General features: G+C 49.0%; 1 long non-coding RNA gene across 3 annotated transcripts; it reads right to left on the bottom strand.

Moving 5' to 3' along the window:
• Nucleotides 1–1,856: 1,856 nt before the first annotated feature.
• LOC149121612 (uncharacterized) lies at nt 1,857–12,237 on the bottom strand. Of its 3 annotated transcripts, XR_016223432.1 has the most exons (4): nt 11,829–12,237; nt 10,790–10,831; nt 10,139–10,345; nt 1,857–3,266 (listed from the first exon to the last, which is right to left on the bottom strand). It is a non-coding gene; the product is annotated as an uncharacterized LOC149121612 (long non-coding RNA). The 3 variants fall into 3 exon arrangements; XR_016223430.1 differs by lacking the exon at nt 10,790–10,831 and having other exon boundaries at nt 11,829–12,215; XR_016223431.1 differs by lacking the exons at nt 1,857–3,266; nt 10,790–10,831 and adding an exon at nt 9,891–10,003 and having other exon boundaries at nt 11,829–12,225.
• Between the last annotated feature and the right edge of the window lie 774 nt (nt 12,238–13,011).

Below are 13,011 nucleotides of genomic sequence, written 5' to 3'. Positions count from 1 at the left end.
TCAGTGTGCCAGGAGCTGCCCAGTCCTGTGCTCAACACTGAGAGGTCCTTCACACTCTATCAATTGGGCTGAAGCCAGACAGTGCCTCTCAGCAAAGAGGTTCATTTACTCTCACAACCACTATCTCTTGAGCCAAGCACAACATGAAGTGATACACTGGATACTGTGTCACAAGGAGACAGACATACACTTACAGTAGAGAAACAATGAAGCAAATAATTACAATGAAATGAGATGAGCCTTTTAAAGGGAGGTAGGAAATTACATTAGGAGTAAATCCCACACAGAAGTCTAGAAGCAAGTTTGAGGAAGGCAGCCCCTAGTGGTCAGGTATCTAAAGCCACCAGACCTCACCCTGAGCCCTTTCTGTAGGTCATTTAACCTCACAGCCACCAGCACTGCCCCCAGGAAGGGGCAGAACTTGAAGCAGAATGCCAATCTGCATGTGGCCGTGACTAATTTGCCACTTCCCACCCTCCAGCACTTATTTCTTTACAAATTAGGATTTCAAAACTTGAGAGCTGGCAAAGAGAAAGGGAGCACTGATTTATTTTATTTTTTTAACTTTTATTTAATGAATATAAATTTCCAAAGTACGATTTATGGATTACAATGGCTTCCCCCCCATACCGTCCCTCCCACCCACAACCCTCCCCTTTCCCACTCCCTCTCCCCTTCCATTCACATCAAGATTCATTTTCGATTATCTTAATATACAGAAGATCAGCTTAGTATACATTAAGTAAGGATTTCAACAGTTTGCTCCCACAACGAAACATAAAGTGATGAATAATAGATGATTTTTTTTAAATTATGATGAAATCAGATCAGACCTATTGTCATGTTTAATCCCAGTGAGAGTCAAGTTGGGAGTTGATAATTTCTTTTTCTTTTTTTTTTTTTTTTACAGAGGATCAGTTTAGTATACATTAAGTAAAGATTTCAACAGTTTGCACCCCCATAGAAACACAAAGTGAAATATATTGTTTGAGTACTCGTTATAGCATTAAATCTCAATACACAGCATATTAAGGACAGAGATCCTACATGAGGAGTAAGTGCACAGTGACTCCTGTTGTTGACTTTACCAATTGACACTCCTGTCTATGGCATCAGTAATCTCCCTATGCTCCAGTCATGAGTTTCCAAGGCTATGGAAGCCCTCTGAGTTCTCAGATTCTTATCTTGTTTAGACAAGGTCATAGTCAAAGTGATTGAAATACAAACAAACAAACGAAACAACCCTCCAGCCCCTCCTGGCAGTAGAGCAGCAAGATGAGCTGGTGGGAGCCCAAGCCATACCAAAGCATGCCCAGCCTCACCCACATCAGGCTAAGCCACACAAGCCCCTCCCCTGGGCCACCTCCTAATTACAAAATTGCAGAGAAGGGGCAGCTGGAGCATGCACCATCAGCTGGTCAGCAACGTGGGAAGGAATGGCAACTCCCCATGAAGGATCCAAGGGCACCAGAGGGACACAAGGCAGCTGGGCAGATCCTCCACAGGACTGGGTGAGAAAGGCACTGCTGGGAGCAGACCTGTGTCTCCACTCTCACCTGCTGCTCTGCAGAATGGCATCCTCTGTCTCTCCTCCCTCCTAACCCTAACTCCCAGTCCCTCAGGGTCAAACTCCTCTGTAAAACCTTCATTCCCTCTGATGCTGTCCCCCTAGAAGAGGGACCCAGAATCCACAAGGGACAAAAGCAGCACCACAGGAGGCTGCCTGCTAAAGACAAAGAACTCTGGGCAGCATTCCCTGTGGCTCTGCTCAGCAGGAGGAATGCAGACCCTGGGAATCTGCATTACACAGGATGATCCCCACACTCCCCACCCCTCCTCCACCACCACCGCCACCACACATGACCTGAAACCGGCAGTCCTGACATCACAGCGTGATGCCTGCCCAGGACATTTTCAAGCCCTTCCTGTCTGGTTTTTCATGACCATTTCTGTTTCATATAAACATCTTAGCTACCCACCATGACCACCAGGCTCCCGGGAAGAAGTAGGACCCCTTCTTTTGACCTAGCCTCCCACAGGAAAGCCAAGGCCAAGCAATGCACCTATAATGGGAAACAAAAGAACTCTGCCAAGAATCCAAAGGACAATGGGGCTTCAGCTAATGGCCAAGTGACCAACCATGCAGAGGGCAAAATATAGAGCTGAGCATTAACTCCAGTTTAATCAGGACTCCTAATCTGCCTCCCAAAAAACAGCAGTAAGGCAATGTCCTCCTTTGCTCACCACATATTTCCTGAGTGTCTCCTCTGCGCTGGGCACAGTTCTGAATACTCTTGGGGTCTTCTGGTGGTGAAGCGATCACACATCATCAGGAAGTATTTGATAGTGATTTCTCTTTGCAAAGTTACTTGAAAAGCAAGATCGTCTTTGATGTCAGGCCTCAGAACCACACGAGCACCAAGTGGACATTCTCAACCAGGCCTGGCTGTTGGATGAAGAAGTACTGCAGGGAGATGAGGTCAGCTCATGGTCCTGGCAGGGAGAATCTGATTCTTGCTTTCTCATATGCAAACCCTGGCAGCACTGGAGTTCTTTCTTCCACTGAGATGCTGTACACTGTCCCAAAAAAAGCAACCTGCCAGGCACAGCTCCTTAGAATAAATTACTTCTTCTTGATGTTCAGGCATCTGCACAAATGTCACTTCTTCCAGAAAGTTATCCTTGACTCTTAAACAAGACTGGATGTGCAGACCTTGGAATCCAGGGCATTTTATACTTTTCAGATTAGAACACTTTCCAGAAGTCCCTACAATTGCTAACTAGAGTTTAAGGTATAACAAGCAGGAAGCATAAGCTGCCTTGCTCAGCATCCTGTCCTCAGTGCCTGGTCTGGCACCTGGGATGTGGTGGACACGCAGTACATCTGGCTGGATGCTTAAATTGATGAGAGAGTGTGTCACACTCTGTCTATGACAACAACTGCCACAGTTTCTCGACTGTCAGCAATCAACACCTAAGCTGAGGCAGGGCTACAGCTCTGTAGTAGCAGCAGCTCACAGGGGCACATCTGCAGCTCACAGGATCACCGCGATACAGACTCCATGGGACACTCCCCATCATCAGAGAAGGACAAAATGCTCTAGGGGCAGTACAATGTCATCACGAGAGTGAGGTCCACACTGGCCATGAGCCACATCAACAGCTGTGTCCAAGACTTGATGGTAAGGTCTCCTGCAAGCCACACACTCGCCTTCCCATAGCTGTGTCATGGAGAGGGCACTGAGCACTTCCACAGCAGGTGCTGTCTTCAAATAGAGAAAAAAGGACAATAAAAACTGTCAAGAGCAGGCTGAGAAGTCAAGAGGCAGCTGTGAAGTATCTCTGCTGGCAGGAAAGAGTTAAATGCACTTCTCTGGGTTCTTTTAACCATAAACCACCTTTGACTTTTGCCCAGTCAGAATGAAGCCCCATGGGGTGGCCACTCACACAGGAAGCCCATGCATTGTGATTTTCTCATTCAATGGCTCCTTTTTTGCTTTGTTTTTGGTGGTTTGTTGTTGTTGTTTTTGTTCTTGTTGTTATTTAATTTATGGCTCTAGAAGGAAGCTAAAGTCTGGGCCCTAACTTCAGTCCTACTGAGCCTGGGCTGCTGTCCATACTTATTAGACACCTCTCACCCCACCTTGGCTTTTTCTAGAATTCCTTCTGCACTGTGATTGTGGCCTTTAGGCCTGAATCCCATGTTCAGTGTTGCTCTTCTGCCTCCCAAACAGCTTTGTGAGCCTATATGGGAAGGCCTGGGGACAGGGAGAGGCAGAACTGGGTGTTCCGTGACTGATAGTGAGGTCCTGCCCCAGCAGTGAGCTGAACCCCTTCCCTTAAATCAAAAGGCAGCCTTAAAAGAGCTGACAGGACTTGAGGTAGCATCTGCCTGTATCTGCTACACACATATGAATGTGAGACTCCAAACACAAGCTCTACTTAAACAAGTGGAGTTAGGTAGCAGACTCCAGTCCAAGGTCAGCAGGCAGACGATCAGCATTTCCCACTCCCACACTCCTACTCCACACTCCCTGGCAACAGAACCCTTCTCTGGCATTCCCAAGCCCCAGGGGTTCCCTTCCTATGACAAGGAAAACATTGAACTTATTTATGCACTCAGGGTATTGGACAGTCCTCCTTCAGCCCTAGGAGGATACACACAGACTACATGCAAAGGCCTCTCCCCAGCTATGCTTCTTCTGCCTCCCCTGTCAATCCCTGTCCAGAACTCCCCCAACTCAGGCCTGCTGTTTATTTCTCACCTGAAGTAGAAGGCTCCTGCAAGACATATACTCCTCCACTGAGAACAGATAAACCATCCTGCCATAGTCCTGAGACATGCACATGGGGGCAGGGGTTGCAGATGTGTCTCCCCTAGGCCAGAGGGTGATGGTGTCTGTGTAATTCACGGTCTGAGCACACACCAGAGACTCTAAGACCTTGTACCTGAATACTGCTTAAATATCATCACAGGAAACCTGATTCTATATCACCCCAAACTCCCTGACACACGAATTCTATCAGACTGTTCATTTCAAACAACATCTGACAAAACAAATTTACAGGACAAGAAAGTATCTTGAGATTGGGGGTTCTCTATCCCCAGTCCATCTGACGCAGGGACTCAGTTTCTATAATAGGAGCTCACATCTGAATCAAATAAAAGGAAAAAGAAGTCAGAGGAAACCCAGGCCTAGTCCTGGTGTGTGGATAATACTAAAGGGAGAGCAGCTGGAACAGCACAGGAAAGGGATTTTGAGCCTCTCTCCCTCCTTTCCCACATTACCATAAACGGCAACAGAGGAGTTGGTGCAGCTTCTGCTGTTTAGATACAATGTGTGCATTTTGATTCAGAGAAAGACCTCCAAATCATCAACCTAGGGTTGACCTGCAAGCATCCCTGGAAAAACTGCCTGTGGGAAGAGTTCCAGAAAGCACCGGATCCCTAATGAACACTGTAGAGCCTGCTGTGGGCCTGCCTGTGGGGGTGAGTGTTGAATGGCCCATGGATGGACAGGTTGCCAGCTGCAGAGCCTGGGCTTGGGAAACGCTCCCCAAGTGCTTCACAGCCTTGAAAAGGAAAAGGGAAATGCCTCTGGACTGAATGGATGGCCATGCAACTGCCCAGGTGCCCAGGGAGAAGCTAAGTCCCAGTGCACCAGGGAAAGCCTGGTGACCTGGGCACTGCCCTCATTCCCCCAGCAACAGCAGATCTCCTAAAAGCCAGGCCCTAGTGCATGAGTCTGCACATCCATTCCCACAACCACACACCCCTCGCCCTTCCTATGCTCTCAGGCCCCCACATGCCTTCCCTCTGCAACCCACCCCCAGAGCCACCTACTCCTTCCACTGGCTCCTATCGCAACAAGGCCCTGTAGTCTGTTCTCCACTGCAGGTCTGGTCACGTTCGTGCTACTGACCCAGTCTCCCAGCCTCCACCCAGAAGACAGCAAATGGACCCAGGGGAACAAAGAAGCCTGAAAGAGGTGGAAGGGACCCTCCCATTCTGGTTTCTAAGTAGAGAACTCACTCATGAGTGCCCCATCCTGCAAGGAGATGATGAGCTCACCAACAACTCTAAAAGCACCTGCAAGCCTCATCAGGGGTGGAGACTGGGGGAATGTCCTTGGCAAGTGAGCACAAGGAGCCCCTCTGTGGCCTTGCCTCTGCTGGGCTGGTCCTGCTATCCCTGAGGCTTCTTCCCACAGATGATCCATGTCCAGCTTCACAGCTCAGCTAAGTCAGCAGGCAGCTTTGAGCGGACAGCAGCAGGGATCACTTCTGCATGGCAGTGGCTGAAAGGGGCAGGAGCAGAGCCAGGTGACCCAGTAGCTTCCCCAGGCAGAGCAGCCAGCTGTCTCCCAGCAGCAAGCAGAGCCAGGCACACTAGGCCAGACAGCTCTGTAGCCATCAGGGACTGCTCCTGCCAGCCAGGCCCCACATCAGCTGTGCAAACATCACCTCATCCCGACAGCACAGACCCAGCAACAGGAAAAGGAGTCCCCATGATTGTGTTGAGAGTGAGCAACCAGAAAACACCAAGCTCCTCACATAAGCCTGGGCCCCCTTGAAGAGGCAGAGGAGGAAAGAGGCTCAGAGAACCCAGGAGCGGCTGAGCAGGAAGAGGGCTAGGTCTGTGCAGTCCAGACAGAGGGATGGCCCATGTCGTCTGGGGATTCGCGGTACCCTTCACCAGGGGCTTCTGCTCCAGCTGTGCTCCAGAGGTGGAGCCTGGTGACCTGGGCACTGCCCCCATCTCCCCAGCAACCACAGATCTGCTGAAAGCCAAGACTAGTGTCCCCACCCCTGCTTCATGACCAGAGCCCTTGGAAAGTACCCCCGACCCCCAACACCATCTGCCTGATGTCAGCCAGGCCCTGCTCAGTACAGGCTGCCCATGGCCTGGATGGGCTCAGCTGAATCTTAGGACACAGGGTCCTCCATGACACCTGACTTTACAAACACACGTCTCAGAGTACCAAATGCCACCCCCTACTCAGAGCTGAGAACGGTTTTTCAAATACATCACAGAGGAGAGCAAAGCAGAAATCCTGAGGGTGCTGTGATCCACCAGTTTCCTGCCTAAACACAGGAAGTAGCTGCTCCTAATTCAGGAAGACAGCCTGAGGAAGCCATGCTGACAAGGGAGAGAGCTGCAGTGTCTCTACTGCTCTTCTCAGCACGATAAAAAGAAGAGAGAAAAGGGTGGTTATAGAGAGGATGGAAGCACAGAAATTCCAAAAGAGAGGAAAGAAAACTTTAGGAAGTTTGCTTAAGAAAATAAAGTGATGGGGCTGGCATTGTGGCATAGTGGAAAAAGCCACAGCCTGCAGTGCTGGCATCCCACAGGGCTGCTTCACTTCTGATATGGCTCCATGCAATGGCCCTGGAAAAGAAGTGAAAGATGGCCCATGTTGTTGGGCCCCAGCCACCAATGCAGAGACCTGGAAGAAGCTCCTGGATTTGGCCTGGAAAAGCCCCGGCCATTACATCTATCTGGGAAATGAACCAATAGATGGAAGTTCTCTCTTTCTCTATCTCTCCCTCTTCCTCTTTCACTCTGATTTTGAAATACATAAACTTCTTTTTAAGAAAGAAAAGTAAATGAAGCAAATCTTTAATATGGGGTGTAAAAACAACATCAGCTCATAAATTCTCACCAGGCTTGAAGCAAACTGCCCTGTCTACCCAGAGCCCAAATGTTTCTTTTCTTTTTTCAAGACTTATTTATTTATTTCATTCTTTTTTATTTTCAACAGGCAGAGTGGATAGTGAGAGAGAGACAGAGAGAAAGGTCTTCTTTTGCCATTAGTTCACCCTCCAATGGCCACTGTGGCCAGCATGCTGTGGCCTGCACATCACGCTGATCCAAAGCCAGGAACCAGGTGCTTCTCCTGGACTCCCATGGGGTGCAGGGCCCAAGCACTTGGGCCATCCTCCACTGCACTCCCTGGCCATAGCAGAGAGCTGGCCTGGAAGAGGGGCAACTGGGACAGAATCTGGTACCCCGACTGGGACTAGAACCCAGTGTGCCGGTGCCACAAGGAGGAGGATTATCCTAGTGAGCCGCGGCGCTGGCCTTATTTATTTGAAAGAGTTAAACACAGAGAGAAGGGGAGACTGAGAGAGAGGTTTTCCATCCACTGGTTCACTTCCAATTGGCCGAAATGACTGCAGCAACACCAATCCAAAGGCAGGAGCCGGGAGCTTTTTCCGGGTCTCCCACATGGTTGCAGTGATCAAGGGCTTGGGCCATCTTCCACTGCTTTCCCAGGCCATAGTAGAGCTGGAATGGAAGTGGAGCAGCTGGGTCTCAAACCAGTACCCATATGGGATTCTGGCACTGCAGGTAGCAGCCTTACCTACTAAGCCACAGCGCCGGACCCCCAAATGTTTCAAAACACAATTATTTTCTGGTCAAATTTGAGTAGAAGATTATAGGGCTCAGCACTCCAAGTCTCCAAGTGCCAAATAAATATTTAGTTGTCACTCTGGGTGAACGTAGCCAGAGTCCAACCAGGCACTTGGAAATCTTGAGAACAGCTGTTTCATAAGTTGTAGACATGAAATATGGGGCAGTCACACAGGATGCTGTGTTCAGTGTTCAAGTGAGACCCAGGACAGTAAGCCTGTTATATCCCAAGAGAAGTCAGCTTTCCAGTCTATTACAAGATAAGCACCAGGAAAACACAGCTGCTTGAAATGTAAGATGGATACTTTATGGAAGACAGATGACACCTCTGTCCTTCACTGAAAAATATCCTGAGGTGGACAAGGGCTGAGAGTTGTGAAAACAGAAGCCCATGCAGTCTGTTAAGTGTGAAACAACAGAAATCCTGGAAAATAATTCCGAGGTCAGAGAGGCATAAGGAGGAAAGCAAAGAAATAGGGATGGATGGATGGATTTCTGGATGCCATCTCTTCCACCACATTCCACAGGAACTTACACTTGCTAAAGCAGGGGCATTCATTCCACTGCCAAAGGACTGCAAAGGTAGCACAAGTTGGCTGCCTCAAAGGTGCCCACATCATGTCCATCAGCATCTCTGCCAATGGCCAATGTCCCACAAGAAGCAGTCTTCCCAGAGGGACAGAGGCTGACTGGCAATTTGGATCAAGGAGTGAATATTCCTGGAAAGTCCTCCTTTCCAGACCAGCAGTAACAGCAAATAGAAAAAGAGAGAGGGGGGAGAAAATCAGGGGCAGAAAAACAGGGAAGCCCCAATGGCTGAGCTGCCATCTTTCTGGCTTCCAGATGCTCAGCCGAGAGCCACCACAGGCCTTAGGATCCAGTGGGCAGCAGTAGCAGAGCACTGTCACTTAGGAAAACCTACAGATGGCGTCCTGGGATCTACACACAGCTGACTTTGGTCTGCACACATGCTGGGTAAAATGCAGTTGAGGCAAGCAAAAAAAAAAAAAAAAAAACTGCAAAACCTTCAGCTACAACATTCCTTGGGAAGATGAGTTTTGCAAGGCCAAGTCGTCCAGAACAGGTGAGGGTCTCTGGGGAAGAAGCACCGTGCAAGGTGGGCCTGATTCAGAGCCCAGTTTCCAGCTGTGTGGTTCCCCCACCCATGTGTCTTCTCTTCATCTCCCCAGACAAGGCCCAGACACAGAGGAATCCCTGCATCATGCTCATATGCACAGGGAACATCTGTACATGTGAGTTAGTGTGCAAACAGGAAACACACGGATACCTCCAATACTGTGGCACAGACACACACATCTTCCTGTGTCTCTTTTCAGAAACAGCTTCTATGTGAGCCAACAGCCCCTGGAACTGACCAGAGTTAGAACAGACTTCTTTCCCTTTCCCTTGTAAAATTAAGACTTTACAGTTTCAATGCTACCAACAGCATTTCCAAATATCTATGGAGGAGCTGGCTTCATGGCACAGAGGGTTACGCCACTGCCTCCAATGCTGGCATCCCCTGTGAACACTACTCAAGACCTACTTGCTCTGCTTCTGATCCTGCTGCCTGCTCACACACCTGGGAAAGCAGCAGAAGATGGCTCCAGTATTTGGGTCCTTGCCACCCACATGGGAGACCCAGATAGAGTTCTGGACCCCTCTGTCTCTCTGTCTCTCTCTCCTTCTCTGTGTCACTCTGCCTTTCAAATAAATAAAATAAATCTCTATAATGTACATTGAGTGAGAGATGAGAGAAAGGTACTTACATTAACAGCCAGGATAATATAAGCTGATTTCTAGGATTCATTAACTTGAAAACATAAATTAAACAGAAACTAAATGAAACTCAAAATGTAACCAAAAAATCATTTGCTACAAATTACAACCATTACATGCAGAGCTGTAACTGAAAAAATGTTACTACCTCTTTAAAAACACACACACACACACACACACACACAAAATGAAGTACTTTGGTTACTCCCTCCAAATGAAGCCTCCGTTAAACTGTAGCTGAATCCTCCCAGTCACTGGAGTTCAAGGACAAGGCTTCCTTCTCCAGCCCACAGCAGATGTCAGTAGCTGCTAGTAATGGGGAGATGAATGGACATCATCAGACACCATCAGCTTCCCCACAGGGTGCCTTTCCTAGTGACATCACTGCTAAATCACCAGAGCATGTATCTCATATTAAAAACTTCTCTTCCACATTCTAAGTACCTTGCCTGTCACCCTCCAGCGGCGGTGGGTATGATCTGCGGAGGACAGCCTGCCAACAGGACAGCTCTAGGAATCCTGTTCCTGGCTGTTTCCCTGGGAGATGAATGGTCACAAGACGTGGGTGCTCAGAATGCCGGCTTGAAGCAGCTCCTCCCAGAAGAAACACACAGCTGCTGGTCCATCAGAGGGTCCATAACAGGATGCAGCCTGGGGACAAGCAAACCCCACACGGGCTGAGAGGAGGCACGCAGCAACGTTCACACCCACTGCCTAGAGTCCCTTCTGCTCCTCCTCCTAGGCGGCCTCATTATGGGCAATCAGGTTCATCAACCGGCAATCGGGTGACAGCACTAATCTAACAGAACAGGGACTCACTCAAGACTGGTTACTCTGCTGACAATTCCACTGTGTGGAAGATAAGTGCCATATTTTCCTAGGCCACAACTCTTTCCCCACTGCGTGGGCATCTCTGCGGGGGAAAGGGGGCACATATTTCTGGTCCCTTTTTCTGTTTTACCCCTCCTCACACTTGTACAGAGATGTCCACAGACCAGACCTTGTGCAAATTAGTAGTTAGTGCGCTCCCAATGCTAAAAATGTCTTGGGCTTTGGCACCAAACAGAAAATAAGAAAACTCGGCAGCCCCCTTACTTCCAGCTGCAGGGACTGTAGGACAGCCAGCGGAGAGCGGCACTTCGGGAAAGTGAAGAACAGGGGAAAAAGTCAGCGGAGCCCGCGCAGCCCCAACCGCCCAAGTGTGCCTGAGGGCACCCCACCTTGGGGACTGTGTGCCTGCGGAGTGAGGCCAGCGGGGCTGAGCCATCCACTGCAGCCCTGAGCTCCCTGCTGGGGGTCACCCAGCCCTGCTCCACGGGAACCACGGCAAAACGGCCTGGTAGGTCTGAAGTCGCATGGGCACTGAAAGACTCCAGTTCCGGGCAGTCACCTGCCTGCGTGCACCCAGACCACTGACCCAGCTCTGCACTGCAGCATTTCTCAGAAAGTCTCAGCTCCAAAGCCTCTACCTGGTTGTATGTGTTGTTGTTGTTATTATTTTTGTTTTTGTATTTTTTTTGCTTTTAGCCAGTTTTTTCTTCCCAAGAGGAGGGCTCCCTGCGGTACTTAGAACAATATAAAAATGAACTCTCCCACCCCACCCCTCCGATTGTGGTCCAATTTAAAAAAAAAAAAAAAAAACGTGAGACCTTTAAAAACCTATTACACCTCCTGGAAACCAGCATCCGGCTCGCTTAAGACTACTTTCGCTTGGCACAATAAAGCTTCTGCCTTTTTTGCTACCTTTTCCCGGCCGTTTATTGCTACACTGAGCCGAAGAAATGAACCCACCGATCCATTCCAGTAACACTGAACACCCGCCACACACCCTTTGCGACTGGGAACACCCCTTGTACCCCGTAAATAAAAGGCATTAAGGAAACTTGAGAAAAGGGGAGACGCGGGACCCCGAGAGCGTGGGGAAACGCGGGACAGCCTGGGTCCCTCTCAACCTTGCCGTCGCCCGATGTCACCCAGCGACCCTGGAACCCCAGCCGCCAGCAGCCCTGGCACCCAACCCCTCTGCATGGTCTCCTTATCTGCCGTGAGAATTCCGGGGAGCCCGGCGGCTCCCTTCAGGACACCCAGCGAAGCAAGGGGGCGCACAGGAACAGTAGTGGCGATGGCTACAGACCAACAACAGGGGAAGGAGAAGCTGCAGGGGAGGCCCCGGTGTTGCGCTTGCAAACTGCCTGGGACCTCAGGTGCAGAGTAACAGACTCGCTGAGTGCAAATGAAGTCACTGCCCCGCCTCCCAGCGCTGGCTAAGGTGAGTGAATGAACTACCGCAGTCCTGGGCTTTGGATCCACCTGTGCGCACATGCGCTCCGACGTGCACACACGCACGCAGGCGCTCGCGTGCGCACGACGTCAGGGCAGGAGGAACTCTGGAAAATGGAGTCCAGGACCAAGGCTTGCCTGCAGACCAGACTCGCTGGCCATCCTCAAGGGCTTGACAGTCTCCAGCAGGTGGAGACAGAATGGGAACTAAGAGCCTTTGCTTTTGTTTGCATCTCTCCACTCTTCCACTCCGAAAATCTCAAAGATGCCCTTATTCCTTTCTTCAACCAACATCCTTTTTAAAATTTTCTTATAAAACTTTTATTGAATAAATATAAATTTTGAAAGTGCAACTTTCAGATTATAGCAGTTTTCCTCCCCATAATCACCCTCTCACCTGCAAACCATCCCATCTCCTACTCCTTTCCCATCCCATTCTTCATTAAGATTCATTTTTAATTATCTTTATATGCAGAAGATCAACTTAGTATATACTAAGTAAAGATTTCAACAGTTTGCACCCACACAGACACACAAAGGGTAAAGTACTGTTTGAAGACTAGTTTTACCATTAATTCACATAGTACAACACATTAAGGACGGAGATCCTACGTGGGGATAAAGTGCACATTGACTCCCGTTGTTGATTTAACAATTGACATTCTTATTTATGACGTCAGTAATCACCTGAGGCTCTTGTCACGAGCTGCCAAGGCCACGGAAGCCTCTTGAGTTCACAAACTCCGACCTTATTTAGACAAGGCCAGAAGCAAAGTGGAAGTTCTCTCCTCCCTTCAGAGAAACTGAACCAACATCCTTAAGAGTGACACCCAGTGAAGCTGACCCCAATTTCAGGATGCTTTATAAACTCTGCCTTCTTCCAAAAAGTACCTTACGTGCTGCTTACCTGGAAGATTCCTCTGGGTTTTTACCTGTAACAGTCAAATAATAAATGAGAATGAATGCAAAATAATTTTGATGAGTTGCAGAGGGGAAAGCTTAGCATCCAGATTTGAGAATAAAATTTGTATGGTGTT

The sequence above is a fragment of the Oryctolagus cuniculus genome, chromosome 16, assembly GCF_051225735.1.
Source record: "Oryctolagus cuniculus isolate XC-2025 breed Fujian yellow rabbit chromosome 16, ASM5122573v1, whole genome shotgun sequence".
NCBI lineage: Eukaryota > Metazoa > Chordata > Mammalia > Lagomorpha > Leporidae > Oryctolagus > Oryctolagus cuniculus.
Note: the sequence above shows the minus strand (reverse complement) of the source record. Positions and strands in the feature narration are given on the sequence as shown.